We start from the raw sequence: 18,303 nt of genomic DNA on the forward strand, positions 1-18,303 counted from the left end.
GACTTCTCTGGAGACTCTGGGGTGTTAGAATTTGGGCCCAGGAGTTCTGCTCGCAGCAGGGTCCTGCCGGAAGGTGCAGAGGCCAAGGCGGCTTGAGGACTGCAGGTCCTTTCCAGCCAAGAACCCGCCGAAGCTGGGGCTGCCCAGAAAGAGGGTGAAGCCTTCTGAGGAAACGCCCAGGGCAGGAAGGTCCTGCCGACCCCCTCTGACCCGGTCTCCTCCGAGTCCTCCCCTCTGAGGCTCCCAGAGCTCCCTGCAGGCTCCCGCCTGGGATACCAGGAACGGGGACTCTCAGGATGGTGTCGGGGCTTCAGGGCTGCAGGGGCCATGGAGCCAGGTGGAGCTGGGAGAGGCTCTGCGGTCAGCCCCACCCTCCTCACTTCCCAGCCTCCTGCTGCAGAACAGACACCCTTGGAGCCGGGGGAGGGGCAGCCGGGGAGGAAGGACGGGGCTGGCCACTCCCTGGGACCCAGCCCCAGGCAGCTGCGCAGGCGGCTGACCTACCTCCCAGGACGCCCACGCGGAAGCTCTGCAGCTAGTCACTGTCCCGCACCCTCCTAAGTCCACAACCCCGCGCATCCCCACATCCCGAAAGGCCTGGGTGTTAAACAGAGAGGCCATCCGAGTTTGACCGTTAGTGTGTTTTAAAGGGACTCCCTGGCACCCTGCAAACCTTAGCATTTTAATCCCAGACAGCACCAGGAAGGAGAGATTCGTCAGCCTGGTCAGAAGACATCGAGGTCTCTTTGGCTGAGCGGTTAGATGTCCTCTTATACTGATGGAGATAGTTTAGAGCCATTTTCAAACATTTATACCCCAAAACTACTTTTTCCCAAGCGTATTGCCTAATTCGGCTGGAAGACTTTGTTTGGAAAAACTGAGTCTAGGGACCACTCCAGCTGTGCCCACCTGGCATGGTGAAGCCTTTGCCAGGGCACAGATGTGCATTTCTCCGGGACCAACCAGCCAATTGCTCAGTCATCACCCAGTGACCCTCAGCTATGCGGCTCACAGCCTGGCGATTGTGGGCCATGAACCCTTCAGGAAGGACCAACATCGCCACCAGTGCTACAACTGAAAGCAGTGTTTAGAAAGTTGTGTACCAGTTTGACAGCGTGATTTTACGCCTGTCTAACCTAACACTAAGGTAATGGTTTTGTATTCTGTATGTCTTTTAAAATTTTATTTGTATTGTAAATTGAAATGTTGTCTGTCTATAACGGATTGAAAACTTTAAAATCATAAACTGACATGTTACTCCCAATAGCATGGAAAGCCCTGCCTGTATGGAAGAGACATAAAACCCTGGGATGAGTATTATATATATTATAATATATATAAAATATAAACTTATATATAATATATAATAATATAATTGTTATATATCATAATATAATTATATATTATAGATTAATTATATATTATATAGAAAATATAAAAAATATAAAATTTATATTTTTTTATAAATAAATGTGTATATATATATTTGAGACAGGGTCTCACTGTGTTGCTCAGGCTGGAGTGCAGTGGTGCAATCATGGCTTATGGCAGCCTTGACCTCCCAGGCTCAAGCAATCCTCTCACTTCGGCCTCCTGAGTAGCTGGGACTACAGGTGCACGCCAGCACGCCGAGTTAATTTTTTGTATTTTTGTGGAGAGAGAGTTTCGCCATGTTGCCCAGGCTAGTCTCCAACTCCTAGGCTTAAGCGATCTGCCTGCCTCAGTCTCCCAAAGTGCTGGGACCACAGGTGTGAGTCACTGTCCCCAACCCTGAAAATATTTTAAATTGCAGCTAACTTGCTCTAACATTATTAATAGATACTTGAAACTATTTTAAAGTAATGGTTGCCATCTTATTTCCTTTATTTTTCTGAAAAATGGTTACTAGGGTTCCCACTAATAAACGTAATGGCCATTTGGGGACAGCAGCATTAATTCACTGCGGGTAACCTGCAGTCTGCTTGAGGGAACCGCATGCCCAGCCCCCGCAGCCCCTGGGAGAGCCTGTCAGGGATGATGAGCGATGGGCATTTGGGCTCAACAGGCCTCATTCCTTCATTTACTCAACAGTTACCGAACTTGGCTTCATTTCCTCACACTGCTGGGCCCGCATGGCCTTTGTTTCCCTATTCAAATCAGCACAATTAGGGTATCATCTTAAACCTGGGACTGTCTATAAATTAAAATCTGGGGGCCAGGCGCAGTGGTTCACGCCTATAATCCCAGCACTTTGGGAGGCTGAGGAGGGCGGATCACCTGAGGTCAGGAGTTTGAGACCAGACTGACCAATGTGGTGAAACCCCGTCTCTATTAAAAATAAAAAAAATTAGCCAGGCATGGTGGCGCACACCTGCAATCCCAGCTACTCGGGAGTCTGAGGCAGGAGAATCACTTGAACCTGGGAGGTGGAGGTTGTAGTGAGCTGAGATCCTGCCATTCCACTCCACCCTGGGCAACGAGAGCGAAACTCTGTCTCAAAAAAAAAAAAAAAATTGGGGAATGACATGCTTAGCACACGGCCAATACATGTGTGCTATTGATGGTCAATAGTGGACAATATTTTGGAGGACTTAGGAGCACAGTTTCCTGAATATGAGGGTCTCAGGCGCTGGCTGGTGACATAGGTGGAGAGACTGACATAAGGAAAGAGCTTCACAGTATTTACAAAGCAGCTTGTGAGAAAAACGCAATTGCACACAGTTCATCAGAGCTGAGGGAGCACCGAGGTGGGTAAGGTTCACCTAAGGAAGTACCAGGGCTGGGTAAGGTTCATCTGAGGGAGTGCCAGGGCCAGGTAAGGTTCATCTAAGGGAGTGCCAGGGCCGGGTAAGGTTCACCTAAGGGAGTGTCAGGGCCGGGTAAGGTTCATCTAAGGGAGTGCCAGGGCCAAGACTTTACTTCTGTACAATATGCACAGAATTTTTAAATGAACCAGTGAGTATTGTTTCAAAGCCAACACATATATTCTAATTATTTTTTCATGCCAAGAAGCTGGAAGTACTTTATAGCAGTTGGCTCCATTCCTGACAGTTATTGGGATTTAACAGCTTTATTGGTTGGGGGAAGAATACATGAACTCCTATGGGATAATACAAGCATTTGGGAAATTATCTGTTGTCTGGTGTTAGCACATTTAGAAAACTACATCCAGTACCCGAGCCGGGCAGCGGAGCTGGAGACTAAGAAGCAGAGCTGGAGAGGAAGAAGTGTTTGCTAAGTCACCGTGCGGGCAGCGACAGAATCAGAGGTGACGAATGTGAGTCCGCCCGTTGGCTTAAGATCCAGTATCCTGAGTGAGTTGCACGGATCGTCTCCTTGAGCCCTCTCAGGTGGGTGCAGTGGTGTCTCCCTGGAGCACAGAGAGGCCAAGTATCTGGCTCCAGATCACAAGACTGGCAGAGGGTGAGGCTGGTGTCTAAGGTCCCATCAGCTGAACTCCAAAGCGGGCTGTCTACAAATTCGGTTCAGAGTCCTCCCAGCCTGGAGCCCAGTTTGATGGCATCCAGCATTCAGAGGCCAGTAAACCACTGTGCCCTGGACAACTCCGTAAGCTTCACTTCTATGTTCAGGGTGGTTTTGCATGTTGAAATATTTGCATGCTTCGATCAGGCTCTCCCTGAGCAGGGGAAAATTTACATAGTAAAATAGTATTACCCTTGAAATAGATTTAAGATAGGTCCCCCTTCTTCTTGACAGTATTACAACCCAGTTCAATTTCAGGAACTCTAGAGGTCTCTGTAGTTATGAAGAACTAATTAAAGGCATGAAATGCTCCTCTGCAAGTTTCATAGACCATGTTGGGCCTACAGTCCATTTCTAAAATAAATATCTAAAGAAAGAAAAATATGGGACTCCCCACAGACTACTTATCTACTAGATGGTGTGGCGTTTGGATGGATGTTATAAGTTACTTCAGCGATTTTTTCATTCAGTATTTATTGAGAACCTAGTGTATGCCAAGCTTGTAAAATCCAGTGGGCAGTGTGACCTATTCCCAGGTCTCTGAATGCTGGCAGGATGGCAGACAAGATGCTGTGGGGCTTGTATGTTCAGAGCACCGTGTCTTAGGTGACCTCCGGGGCCTCTGGGGGCCCAACCCCAGGGCGGTGGGAAAGCCAGATGAGGCTTTGTTTGGCCTGCTCACGGTTCTCTGGAAAAGAATGGGGGTAGTTAGGCCAGGCATGGGGGCTAATGCCTGTAATCCCAGCACTTTGGGACGCCAAGACGGGTGGATCACTTGAGGTCAGGAGATCGAGACCAGCCTGGCCAATGTAGAGTGAAACCCCCGTCTCTACTAAAAATACAAAAATTAGCTGGGTGTGGTGGTGCACGCCTCTAGTCACAGCTACTCGGGAGGCTGAGACAGGAGAATTGCTTGAACCCGTGATGCAGAGGTTGCAGTGAGCCGAGATTGCACCACTGCATTCCAGCCTGGGTGACAGAGCGAGACTCCATCTCTAAAAAAAAGAAAAAGAAAGGACGACAGAAAAAGAAGTATTCTGCAGCCAAAGGGAAGTAGAGATGCACTAAATCACAGTAGAGTCTGAAACATGTTTGGAGTAAATTGAACAAAATAAAAATGGAGCAGCATGGGAATTATTTTAGCCCCCACCAAAAGGGTCTGTTTAACGAAAGTTTTCAATTTTCAAAAAATCTGAGTAGCTCGCTTAGTTTCGGCCTCCTGTAATTCAAGTACTGATGGCAGGTACTACTCTTCTTGGCAACTGAGTGAAAAGGGTTTTAAAGATGTTCTCCGGGCGTTAGCTTTGGTGCTGGAGTCATAATGGCTAATTATGTGTATACAGCATGCAACTGGCAAAGACTGTCAGAAGCAAAAAGAACAAAAAAAAAGAAAGTAAAGCCTCCGGCTCTCTGTGCTTATGGAAATCTCATCGTCATTAATTTGCACAAAACCATTGAAAATAGCATTTGCCAGCAGGGATCCAGTGTTAATTAGGACCCAGTCTGGGAGCACCTGGAACTCTGCTATCCTGGCTCCGTCCTCACCGCCCTGAGCCCCGTCTGCGCCGCAGGGCCCGGGTGGGAGGCAGAGGCCACATTTCTGGATATGAGAAAAAGCTCCGACGTTTCGTCCACTCTCGTGTTGTAAACTTTAAAACATTCTGGAATCTGTGAGAATTTGGCAATAGGTTTTTAACCACTAAATATGTCAACAACGCATCGCCTCTACTTTTACCAAAAAATAGGCGCACAAAACTCCCCTGTTTGCGCCCGCGGCCACCTGTCTCCGCCTCCTCGCAGGAAGCGGCCCCCGCGCGTGGGCTCGGGCTCGGGTGGGGGCGTGGGCCGCGGTCCCGGAAGGGGTGAAGCGCCCGGCGGGCGGGCGCGGGGCAGGGAGGCCCGGGGGGAGCCGCAGCCGCTCCGCAGCCCGTCCGCAGCCCAGGCCAGGCGGCGCGCGCCCGAGAACGCCCCGTGTGCACGCGCCCGCCCCCCTCCCCGCACCCCGCGCGCGCCCCTCGCAGCCGGGAGCCGGAGCGCTGGCTCCGCGCGGCCTGGAGAGGCGGAGAGGCCGATCCGCCGCCCCCTCTGCCGCCCACGCCCCGCTGCGGGTCGGAGGAACAGGAGCGCTCGCAGGTGCTCGGAGAGGCCGGGCCGCGGCTCCCACAGGTGCCGGGAGGAGGCCGCGCGCATGCGCCGGAGCCCACCCGCCAGGCTGCGCGTCCCGGGCCCGGGGGCTGAAGAGGAGCCGCGGCGAGGTAGGGCGGACCCCGGGGAGGCAGCGGCGGGGCCCGGCGGGCAGAGCGGGAAGGAGCCCGAGGCGCGGGTCGGAGGGGCGGCGGATGGGCGGCGAGGGCGGCAGAAGGCGGGAGGGGAGCAAAGGAGAGGCCGGCAGGGGAGAGGCGGGGAGGGGAGGCGAGGCCGGCACGGGAAGGGAGGGGAGCGGAGGGGAGGGGAGCGGAGGGGAGCGGAGGGGGGGGGAGGGGAGGGGGGGGGGCGGTGCTGCCTGCGGCGGGGTGGGCGGCGGTGGGTGGTCTCCGCTCCGCCCCCGGGAGGGCGCGTAGGGGGCGTGGGGGCCTCCGCGCGGGGTCTGCCCCAGAGCCTACCCCGGGACGCGGCGACTCCGGCCTGAAGACAATGAGCCGCCCGCGCCGCGCCCATGGTCACCGTCCCCCGCCGAGGGTCCCGCCGCCCCCGCCGGAGCACAAGCCGGAGCTGAAGCCGAAGCCAAGCGCGCGGGGCCGGGGCGGGGGCTCCACCCGGGATTGCTCCGCTTGGCTCTCGGCGGTCGCGGGGATCGGCTGCCTGGAGCGGACGGGGGTCCCTCCTGGACTCGGGGCCCCGGGAAGGGGAGCTCGGCCCTTGGTCCTCCGCGGCTGCGCGCGGGGTGCGGGGGTGTCCGGGCCGCTGACCCCCCGCGAGCCCTGAGCACCCCGACCCACCCGCGCCACCACGCCGCGGCTCCCGAGCCCTGCCGGGCACCCCCTCCAGCCCCCGCCCCACGTGCTGGGGAGACCTCCGGGCGGTCTGGGCGGGATTCCGCAGGGGTCCCTCCTCTCAGGCGGGGCTCCTTCTGGAGCAAGAAAAGAGGGTTAACCAAAGTCCCTCCACCTTTTTAGAGTCCTACAAAACCGTTTCCCCCTCCACCCACTCCAGTGTCTATTCTAAGGAAGAGAAAAGGAACAAATCAGTGCAGCGAGCTTTATTCTACTCAGCCCACGAAAGGCACGGCCGTCAGATTTTAAAGTTCCTGCCATCCCCTCAGGCACTAAGTGAGAAGTTCGCCGGGTTCCCGCCTCCATTTCCCACTAAGGAGCCGTTACTCAGGCTCCAATTAGGAACCCTTAATGGATGTCAATGGAATCCTTCAGCCTTTTATCCTGAGCTAATAGTGTGCATTATTAGAATAATCCTCCCCACTCCTGACATCACGGAAGGGAGCGTTCATTGCCTTCAGATTTGCTCCAGCAACAACCTGATGCCTGCAAATTTATGGTAATTGGCATTGCAATGCTCCCATCAGGGCATAACTAAGCAAAAATTGTAATGAGATAAAGCCTTTGAACTTTTCATGTCAGTTGCACAGGCATTGCTGGCCATAGCATTATAAAGCACATAATAAAATTAGTTAAAAGATGTTGCTTACAGTATAGTCATACGTTAGCACAGCTACATTCGGATCAATTACAGACCGCCAAGATGACAGTGGTCCCGTAAGATTATAAGACTGTTTTCCTTGTGTCTTTTTCATGCTTAGAAATGTGTAGATACACAAACACCATTGTGTTACAATTGCCTGCAGTATTGTGTGCGCTACATAGGTGTGCAGTCTGGAGCAGGAGGCTGTGCAGTGGAGCTCAGGTGTGTAGCAGGCTGCACCGTCTAGGTGTATAAGTACCCTGTGTGATGTTTGCACAGTGATGAAGTCACCTAACTACCATGTCTCAGAACCTGTCTGCATCTGAACCATTCATGACTGTATTTAAGCCAGCATTGGGCTTGGGAGGAGGGAAGAAAACTTAATGTTGTGACTCTGAGACTAAAGAAATTCCCAGGGAGCAGGACTCTGTGTTGACTGATGTCTGGGCCTAACTTGACCCTCAGAGCACCTTGCCCTGGGAGGATGGAAGAATCCAGAAAGGTGGTTTGGAGGTCATTGCATCATTTGTAAACTCCAAGGCAAACCCGCTCAGTGGGGTTTCCGTATGTTCTGGTACAAGTAGCAACCTTGCCAGTGGGAACCCAGCAGGTCTCCTCTTTGTCCCTGTGCTGATCCAGAGACTCTCCGTGCTGTGGATGCCTCCATCTGGGCACACGTTTCAGTTGTTTTCTAAATACCAATAGCACAGATTGTTCAGTAATAATAGCTTTCCTGCAAATCTGGAATCACTTAGGCAGCTGCAGTGCCTCTAAGCCTTCTTGCATTCAAGGCTGTGATCAAGGAGGAGTGGTGTCTGAGTGGGCTTGAGAAAGGCCGGGAGAACAGCGAGTTTCCTGATCACAAACCAGCCTGTCATTCAGCATATGTTCCCTGGGTAACTCAGGGCAATATCTGCCCTTCTCTGGAGGTCAAGGGCTCATCGTGTCAATTGTGGTCTTGAGTTTTTTTTTTTTTTCTCTTGAAATCGTTGTAATTAAGCTGAAATTATAGTGTTGGTACCCAGCACATATTTGCAAAGTATTTAACAATGAGCAAAAACTTTAAGAATAAATTAAAACATGTAGGAGTTTACTTTTTGCCAACAGCCAGATTCCTGGTAGAAATGATTTTGAAATAAACGGTGTCTTGGAAATAGAAACCGTTGCATGTCTTACGTGCGTTTTGTTTGAAGGATTAGCATGAATTTCTTTCTGAATAGTTGTGGAGTTACCCCGCCCTCCCTCCCCCCCACCCCCCGCCACCCTGCTGTGGGTCAGGCACAGTCCTAGGTGCTGGGGATACAGTTGCAAGTAAAGTCAGCCTAGTTCCCTGCTCTCTGCAGCTGAGACTTTAATACAGTGAAAGGCATTCAGCATATAATTATGTTAATTCTGAGGTAATAACACATGGAGACTAGTGCTTTGAAGGAGAGGAATACATTCCCGTGAATGCACGTAACAGAGGAATCTAAGGTCGAGAACTAAGGGGTGAGAGGGGTGGCTCAGGAGCCCAGGAGGGGGAAGTTTGTGGCAACATCGTGTGCAAAGGCACCTGCACGGAAAGGCTAGTGAGGGGCGCTGGAGCAGAGCCTAGTAAAAGTGTAATGTTACTGGATTTTATGACTGACTTGTGGCATTTCCTTCTCATAAATTGATGGAGCTTCACACTTTAGAGCAAGCTCCTACAGCCCACGGCCCACGAGCCACTTGTGGCCCAGGACAGCTTTGAATGTGGCCCAACACAGATTTGTAAACTTTCTTAAAACATTATGAGTTTGTTTTTTTTTATTATTATTATTTTAGCTCATTAGCTGTCATTAGTGTTAGTCTGTTTTCTGTGTAACCCAAGACAGTTCTTCCAGTATGGCCCAGGGAAGCCAAAAGATTGGAGATCCCTGCTTTAGAGCTTGATGGAGTTTCACATGGATTAATTTTGTAGCATGGAGACATCCCGAATCCTAAAGTGAAATCATTACATAGGAGGAGGCACATAGAATGTTTAGTAAATGAAAAACCATGGTGCCGATGTTAGATGGTATTGTTACTGTTTTATTATAAAGACGTGGAGTCCTGGGGACATACGTATGGGCGTGCTTCTACGAAGTCTACCATCTTTGTCCAGGCCACCTCTATCTCATGCTTGGACTTCTGTAGTAGTCTCTGGAGAGGCTCTGCACGTCCTCTCTTTGAACAGACTCTCCTACAGAAGTCAGAATAATAATAATTATTATTATTATTATATTTTGAGATGGAGTCTTGCTCTGTAATCCAGGCTGGAGTGCAGTGGTACCATCTCGGCTCACTGCAACCTCTACCTCCCCGAGTTCAAGCGATTCTCATGTCTCAGCCTCTCGAGTAGCTGGGATTACAGGTGCCCACCACCACATCCAGCTCAATTTTTTTTGTGTTTTTAGTAGAGATGGGGTCTCAGCATGTTGGCCAGGCTGGTCTCAAACTCCTGGCCTCAGGTGATCTTCCTGCCTTGGCCTCCCAAAGTGCTGGGATTACAGGCATGAACCACTACGCCCGGCTCAGAGCAATTATTTTTTTAAGATCTTACAATATTGGGCCTTTCATAGCTTCCCTTTCCTGCAAGATGCAGTCCACAGTTCTCAATATTGATAGCAAGACCCTTGTTCCAATATCATGGTTGTTCAGTAAGCCACGCACAACTTAGTGGCTTAGAGCAATAGCATTTATTTATTTATATTTTATTTTAAGTTCCAGGCTACATGTGCGGGAGGTGCAGGTTTGTTACATAGGTAACTGTGTGCCATGGTGGTTTGTTGCACCCATCAACCCATCACCTACGTATTAAACCCAGCAGGCATTAGCTATTTATCCTGATGCTCTCCCTCCGCCGCCCCCTACAGGCCCCAGTGTGTGTTGTTCCCCTCCCTGTGTCCATGTGTTCTCATTGTTCAGCTCCTACTAAGTGAGAACTTGTGGTGTTGGGTTTTCTGTTCCTGTATTAGTAGCAATAGCATTCATTTTGCTTAAAAGTCTGCAGTCTCGCTGGGCACAGCTCACCTTGGTGCCACTCAGCACCAGATGCGGAACTTGAAGGCCAAGGGCTGGAACCATGGGGGCTCCTGACTTGCTGCCTGAGGCTTGCGCCAGGAGGATTCACACATTTGGGGCTGGCGCAGCAGGGGCCCCTCGGGGACCTCCCCGTCACTCTGTGGCCGTCCGTGTACTCGCTCCAGCGTGGCAGCCTTGATGCAGTGGACTCCCTGTGTGTGGAGTCAGGGTCACCACGGACTGTGGCATGATAAAACAGCAGGTGGAACCGGGTCACCTTTCTCATGAGGCGGGCGTCGCGTTGTGTTGCTTCCCCCTCAGTCCCCGGCCGGCCATGTGGAAGGGGAGGGAACGGGGTCCCAGCTGTGAGCAGAGGGGAAGCTCACTGGGCGGGAAGGACGTGCCGAGCGGGGTGCATCCATGGCGCATCTTTGGAAAACAGAATCTGCTCTTTCCACTAAGGTCATGTCTCTTCCACATAAAAAAGGCCACGGCAATCCCCAAATCTCATTCTGTTGTGGCATCAGACTTGGGCTCCAGGAAGTCCTCATGGAAGTCAGGTGTGAAGGTACCTCCCTGGGCTCTAGTCCTTCCTCCGAGGCGAAGGCTAGTGCTCCAAACCGATGAGAGACCCACCCCCAGCCCACAGTGTACAGCCCTGGGCAGGCACAGGAGAACTGCTGTAGGCCCTCATGCTGGTCAGAGTTCTCCAGGGAAACAGAACCAACTGGGTACATGTGTGCGTGTGTGTGCGCGTGTGTGTGCGCGCGTGTGTGTGTGTCTACACATGTGAGAGGGATTAGAGAGCAAGATTGAAGGGCCTGGATCATCTGATGGTGACGGGGCAAGTTTGAGATCTGCAGGGCAGGCCGGCAGACTGGAGATCCAAGGAAGTGCTGGTGTTACAGTCCCTCTTCCTCGGGCCACCACAGTCTTTTTCTCTTAAGGCTTTGACTGACTGGATGAGGCCCACCCATATTGTGAATAGAAACATGTTTTACTCAGAAATCTTCCCATGTAAATGTTAATCATGTCTTAAAAAAACACGCTTAGGCCAGGTGCCATGGCTCCCAGCACTTTGGGAGGCTGAGGTAGGCAGATCACTTGAGGTCAGGAGTTTGAGAGCAGCCTGGCCAACATGGTGAAACCCCCATCTCTACTAAAAACACAAAAATTAGCCAGGTGCAGTGGTGCGTGCTTGTGATCCCAGCTAGTCAGGAGGCTGAGGCATGAGAATCGCATGACCCAGGAGGTGGAGTTTGCAATGAGTCGAGATTGCGCCACTGCACTCCAGCCTGGGCTACAGAGCGAGACTCTATCTCAAACAAAACAATAAAACAAAAAAAAAACCCTTCACAGTGACGTTCGGACTATGACTGATTGAATATCTGGGTACTATGGCCTAACCGAGTGGACACACAAAAGTACTTATCATAACCTTCCTGTTCAGAAAGGGGGAAGTGGGCGGCAGACAGGGGTCTCTGGCCCACGTGGTCCTGAAGTGCAGCTGGGTGCTGGTCGGCAGCCTCTGGACAGGGCTGGGGCCTCATCCTGGGTGGCTTCCACGCTCCTGGCTGTACCCTCTGGGCTCTTGGATTTGTTTGGGGAGTGGCTCTTCCTTTCCATGGAGAGGCCTGTGTTTGTAGCTGAGAAGTTTTTTTTGCATCCTGCCCAGAGTACTTTGGGAGTCCAATGCCCAGTCTCGCTTTGTACTGAATCTGTTCCCTGTAGCCTGAGCTGGCAGTATTTCATCGTTCAATTACCTAAAAATGCTGCCGTGTTTCGTTTTCTATAAATCTGCTGGGATTTATAGAATCCCATGTCCAAGCATGACATCCTACTGGATGGGAGTTGATATTTTGAGGACAAATATTGAGATAAGAAGATAGAGGCCCAGTCTGTGTGCTGGCCTAAATGAAGTGAAATACTGATAATGAAACTTTTTTTTTTTTTTTTTTTTTTTTGAGACAGAGTCTCGCTCTGTCACCAGGCTGGAATGCAGTGGCGCGATCTCGGCTCACTGCAAGCTCCACCTCCTGGGTTCAAGCAATTCTCCTGCCTCAGCCTCCTGAGTAGCTGGGATCACAAGCGTGTGCCACCACGCCTGGCTAATTTTTGTATTTTTAGTAGAGATGGAGTTTCACCATGTTGGCCAGGATGGTCCCGATCTCTTGACCTCATGATCTGCCTGCCTTGGCCTCCCAAAGTGCTGGGATTACAGACGTGAGCCACCACGCCCGGCCGATAATCAGAACTTTTGAAATGAGCTCCATGAAGCTACAGCCTCTGGCTCCACACTGCAGGCAGCCTCCACAGGGGACACCATGTGCTTCCGCATCCAGATGGGGTGGCTGGGGTGTGGTTTGTGGTGGCAGCGTGTGCTGAGAGGTGCTTGTCCCTGCCCTGGAGCCTCCGCCAGCTGGAGGTGGCACCGTGCAGCCGCCAGGGCAGGGGCAGGGCAGGGACACCATCTCCTGGTTCTAATAACTGTCTTTTCTCAGAGAGTGCCAGCGAGAGCAGATGAGTGCCTCACAATTTTCAGCACGACTTTAGCCATCTGCTCAACCCAACGGGCCACAGAAAGCCTGCCTGCTTGTTGCATGGGCTGAGTCTCCCGCAGTTTCATGGGGTTTGTGGAAATCTTTACGAACGGCTGGATCACAGACTTGTTTTCAGCTTGTTTCATATGTCTGGCATTGCAATAGTGCAAAATAGTAACAAGGGCCGTAGGATCTCAGGGTCTGGTTTTTAATTTTAGCCCCAACCCTAATTGGCTGTGTGACCCTGTGAGCCTGTCAGTGAATTTCACAGCAGAAACCTAACAGGCCAAGAGAGAGTGGGGTGATCTATTCAGAGTGCTAAAGGAAATAAAAACTTGCCAACCAAAATTTCTGTACCCAGAAAGGCTGTCATTTAGAAATGAAGGAGAGAGAAAGACTTTCCGAGGCAAACATCAGCTGAGGGAGTTCACCACCACCAGACCTGTCTTATAAGAAATGCTTAAGGGAATTCTTCAAGCTGAAAGAAAAGGACATTAATTAGTAACACAAAAACACTGAAAAGTGTAAAATTCACTGGTAAATGTAAGTAAACAGTTGAATTCACAATACTCGAACACTGTAATGGTGGTATGTAAATTAACTACATCTTTAGTCTGAAGACTGAAAGACAAAACTATTAAACAATAAAAGATACTGTGATGGTTAATTTCAGGTGTCAACTTGAGTAGATTAAGGGATACCCCAATAGCTTGTAAAGTATTATTTCTGGAAGTGTCTGTGAGGGTGTTCCGGGAAGAGACTGGCATTTGAACCACTGTGAGGAAGATTTGCCCTCAGCACCATCCAATTGTCTGAGAGCCCAGATAGAAGAAAATGGCAGAAGAAAGCCAAATTCTTTCTCTCCCCCGCCCCCTCTCCGCTGTCCTGAAGCTGGGACACCATCTTCTGCCCTTGGACATAAAAGCTCAAGGTTTTCCAGCCTTTGGACTCTGGGACTTGCGCCAGTGACCCCCTGGGTTCTCAGGCCTTCAGCCTTGGACTAAGTTGCTCTATTGGCTTCCCTGGTTCTGAGGCCTCTGACAATAGACTGAGCCATGCCACTGGCTTCTCTGGTTCTCCAGCTTGCAGATAGCCTGTTGTGGGATTCTCAGCCTGCATAACAGTGTGAGCCAGTTCCCCTGGTAAATCCCCTCTCATCTACCCATCTATCTAGCCTTCCTGTTGGTTCTGCTTCTCTGGAGAACCCTGGACAATACAGCTATGGTAATATGTTAAGGGATATACAGTACAAAAACCTGTCATTAGTGACATCAAAAGCATAAAATGGGTGGGGAGGCCGGAGTTTAAAGTGTAGAGTTGTTTTATTCAATCAGTTAAATTGTCAGCTTAAAATAGACTGTTAGAACTGTAAGGTATTTTATGTAGGCTTCCACATAAAATATAGTGACCACAAAGCAAAAACCTATAGTAGATACACAAAAGGTAGAAAGTCAAGAATCAAAGCATACCACAAGAGAAAATCTAATGACAAAAGAAGACAGCAAGAGAGGAAGAAAGGAACAAAAGACCCACAAAACAACCAGAAAACAATTAAGAAAATGGGAGTCGTAAGTTCTTACCTACCATAATTACCTTGGACATAAATGCATTAAATTTTCCAATCAAAAGACATAGAGTGTATGAATGGGTTAAAAATGTATAAGACCCCACTGTATGCTGCCTACAAGAGACCTACTTGGCCTTTGAGGAAACACAGACTGAGAGTGAAGGGATGGGAACAGATACTCCATGCAAATGGAAAGCATTGGAGAGCACAGGGAGCTATGCTTATATAAGCTAAAATCGACTTCAAGTTAAAACCGTCAAGCAGTACACAGAAGCTTTGTCTAATGCCAGCAGCATTTTATAACACCAGAGGGGCCAATTCATCAGAAGTAAAATTTTAGTACAAGTTGCCGAGCACTTTTTTTTTTTTTTTTAAGACAGGATCTCACTGTGTCATCCAGGCTGGAGTGCAGTGGTGTGATCTCAGCTCACTGCAACTTCCACCTCCCAGATTCAAGCCTCCTGAGTAGCTGGGATTATAGGCACGCACCACCATGCCCAACTAATTTTTGTATTTTTAGTAGACACGGGGTATTACCATGTTACCCAGGCTGGTCTCGAACTGCTGACCTCAAGTGATCCACTCACCTCGCCTCCCAGAGCACTGGGATTACAGGCATGAGCCACCATGCCCGGCCAGGTGGGCTCTTTTGATGTCCTGGGTGAGGTTTGGTTTAGATAATGTTGACTGTACCCAGTCCCCTCCTGCCACATGTTGGGCATGTGTGCCCTGAGGCAGCAGTGACCTGCTAGAGGCCTGGAGTTGGGTGGACTCCCTTCTGTGCCACCCACAAAACAGAGCCACACCTAGAACTTGGCAGCCTTGGGCACGTCTGCTGTGTCCCCACGGAATCATGTCACCTCTGCTGTAACCCTGTGTGCCACCCCCATGCTCCAAAAAGGATGACCTCATCTAGGCCAGGTCATCACAGCTGAACTCTTCAGCCAGGACGTAACAGCCACCATACATCTGTCCCTAGTCACGATGCTCCTCTTCCTGAAGTCCTGTCCCAGGCAGCTGGGTGCTCCTCATAACCCTGCGCCTGCCACCTCTCCGTGACCTGACCAGGGTGCTGGGGAGTGACTCCCTCTCTCTTTCCATCATCTGTTGGGTTATCTTGTAACACCTCCCTCAGCACTTGCTGCGTGACCTCATGATGCATCTTTTCTGCTTTTGGTCTTCACTGGTTGTGCTTGACGGCACCTCCATGAGGGTCAAGCTGATGACTTTTCACATTGTCCCTACAGGACCTGGGGCCATCTTGTGCAAGTAAGACCATGCATGTTGAAATGTATTTCACTGGTGTTTAGCTTACGTCTCCCAATTAACTTGGAGACCGCTTGGAGGCAGGAATTGCTTTTTAAAGAAAATTTTATTGAAGTCTAACGTACAAACTGGAAATATGCATCAAAAAAGTCATACATGGGGCTGGGCGTGGTGGCTCACACCTGTATTCCAGCACTTTGGGAGGCTGAGGTGGGAGGATCACCTGAGGAGTTTGAGACCAGCCCAGCCAACAAGGTGAAATCCCATCTCTACTAAAAACACAAAAATTAGCCAGGCGTGGTGGCGGGTGCCTGTAATCCCAGCTACTCGGGAGGCTGAGGCAGGAGAATGGCGTGAACCCAGGTGGCAGAGGTTGCAGTGAGTCGAGATCACGCCATTGCACTCCAGCCTGGGCAACAAGAGCGAAACTCCATCTCAAAAAAATGAAACATAAAAAAAGGGTCACACGTGGGCCAGGCACAGTGGCTCAGGCCAACACTTTGAGAGGCCGAGGTGGGAGGCTCACTTGAGCCCAGGAGTTCGAGACCAGCCTGGGCAACATAGTGAGACCCCATCTCTAAAAATTATTTAAAAAATTAATTAAAAGTCACACATGAACAGCTAGGTGAGTGGCCACCTAAAAAACACATGTAGGGTAGGCACGCAAAACCATGCTTCATGCTTGAATTCCCACAGGAACAGGAAGTCATAGCATTTGGGCAGATGTGGCAGACTTTTGAAACAAACTGTGATTAGTTTAGTGGCATCTCCTGCAGTAAAAGGTCATATCATTAAGCAAAAGTGGCAGCCGATCACTGGAAACGAAACCCCACTTTAAGGCCATGTACGTTTCAGGCCATGTTGCTGCTGTTTGGCCTTGTCGGCTGTTATCTGAAAGGGTCTCTGTTTGCAAAGCCCAACATAAGGGTGTTTCACCGCCTGAGTCGCTGCGACTAGAAGGTCATGTGCTTTCGAATCAGGGTGGAATGGCGTGGCAGAGTGATCAGGTATCGCGTTCTCATGCTCTATGGGGCATCCACAGTATGCTCTGGGTCCTTGGAAGCCCCTGGACAAAATCAAAAGCCCTTCTGTAGGAACTCTTGTTGCCGAGAGCCAGTCAGAGTGGGAGGCGGCTCACCAGAGACCCCCAAAGAGGGCGGCCGATGGCGGAATGCAGGTGACCTGGCAGGAGAAGGCAGAGCTCTTACAGGAGAGCACCTCATGAGGTTTCCACGGGTGGAGCCCACACAGACCTTGGTGAGGGTGAGCTGTCAGGAGCTCATCAGAGCAAAGATGAGGGTGTGCTTTGCTTCTCTGCAGAGAGGCAGCCTGCCTGACCTGGCCAACTCCCGCGTCACCTGGCTTTATTCCTCTGAAACTGTCTCATGCACTTAGGGGTTTCCCCCTCGGGAATTCCAAACATGGGACGGTCTCGGGGGAGATGCTCTTCCACAGCAGGGTCTGTCCTGGCGCCCGGCGCCCGGCAAGCCACACACGGCAGCCTGCTCAGGTTCCAGCCTGGGTGCCATGTGGCGTTTGCCAAGGTGGAATCCTTGTTTTCCTAAATAGGCACCTTTGTGAGACTGAACTGTTCTCTCATCTCACCCCGAACACGCTACAGATGTTAACTTCAAACCTGCATTTTAGAGAAAAAAATGAAATAAAAATATGTTGGCCAGGTGCATTGGCTCATGCCTGTGAATCCCAGTGCTTTGGGAGTCCCAGGCTGCAGTGAGCCATGATCGCACCCCTGCAATCCAGCCTGGGTGACAGTGAGACCTTGTTTCTAACAAATAATGAAATAAAAACCAGTCTGTGGACAACCTTCATCTATAAACCATATTTAGTCAGATGTTAAAAGAGTTTGTAAAGAACAGATGATAACATCAGGTTGTTCCTCTTCAGTCTCAAGGTATAATTATAGACACATCGGTTTTGCATCCACACTGCCGCCTGGCAATTGCAGGACCATCTGGATATGAAACTGTCTCTTCCTGCTCACAGAACTGCACTCTTACTTGACAGACCACAAGTCTTGATTTCTGCATCAAAAATAGTAGCTAAAATATCAGTAACAATGACAAATCAATTCTCATGTCATCAACCTTCCTTCCCTTTGCACGCAGTCACCTGGCTGGTTTGGGGTTGGCCGCGGTGCACCTGCCTTTGGGGATCTCAGGCATTTTCCCTGGACCTAAAGCAGCGAATGGTCATTGTTCCCCCATCACGAAGTCTGAGTAGCAAGTACAAGCTGAATAACATCCTACTTTTGAGAATCATGCTGACGTTTTTGATGATGCAGGTGAGGCAGAATTGGGACTCTGTCAAATCTTAACTGAAACAAAACACAAAAAGGAAGTAGGAGACAGGGGTTTCTGCCCTCTTTTCAGTTTATACCAGTGATGCAAATAAACCCATGAGATTATTAGAAAAGGCCGAGTTTGGGAATCTGTTCTACATCCAACTCTGCCATAACTTGTTTGTGATCTTGGACAAGTCTCTCTATGAAACCAACAGCTCAGAACTTTAAAAATGACAAAACACAAGTTTTTATTTAGATTTCCATATTTCCACTTGGCTGGAACTTTTAGTAACTGAGTAAGTTAACGCAGCGGCACAGGCAGGAAGAATACAGAAGTAACCTGAGCATTCTTACCTGGTGATTAACTTTACTTAGGTATGTTTAAGGTTGTATGGTTTGCACTCATTTTTATTAGCAGGCCAGATTACTTAATTGATAAATAATGGTAGTTATTTAAACATATGGCATTACACTTTAAATTGTAAATTGTAAAATATTTCAAACACCAT

General features: G+C 50.0%; 1 protein-coding gene across 3 annotated transcripts in view; it reads left to right on the forward strand.

The window, feature by feature from the left end:
• The first annotated feature begins 417 nt into the window (after positions 1 to 417).
• The window catches only part of KBTBD11 (kelch repeat and BTB domain containing 11), a 37,310-nt gene continuing 19,424 nt past the window's right edge, over positions 418 to 18,303 (forward strand). Inside the window, exons 1-2 of one of the 3 annotated variants that reach the window (XM_021941976.2) lie at positions 418 to 1,147; positions 3,129 to 3,329. The gene's annotated coding sequence lies outside the window, so the exon portion shown is untranslated. Of the gene's footprint in view, positions 1,148 to 2,469; positions 3,330 to 5,459; positions 5,718 to 18,303 lie in introns of those variants that run through there. The other 2 variants (XM_021941975.2, XM_021941974.2) reach the window with 2 other exon arrangements.

This window comes from Papio anubis, chromosome 8, assembly GCF_008728515.1.
Source record: "Papio anubis isolate 15944 chromosome 8, Panubis1.0, whole genome shotgun sequence".
Classification (NCBI taxonomy): domain Eukaryota; kingdom Metazoa; phylum Chordata; class Mammalia; order Primates; family Cercopithecidae; genus Papio; species Papio anubis.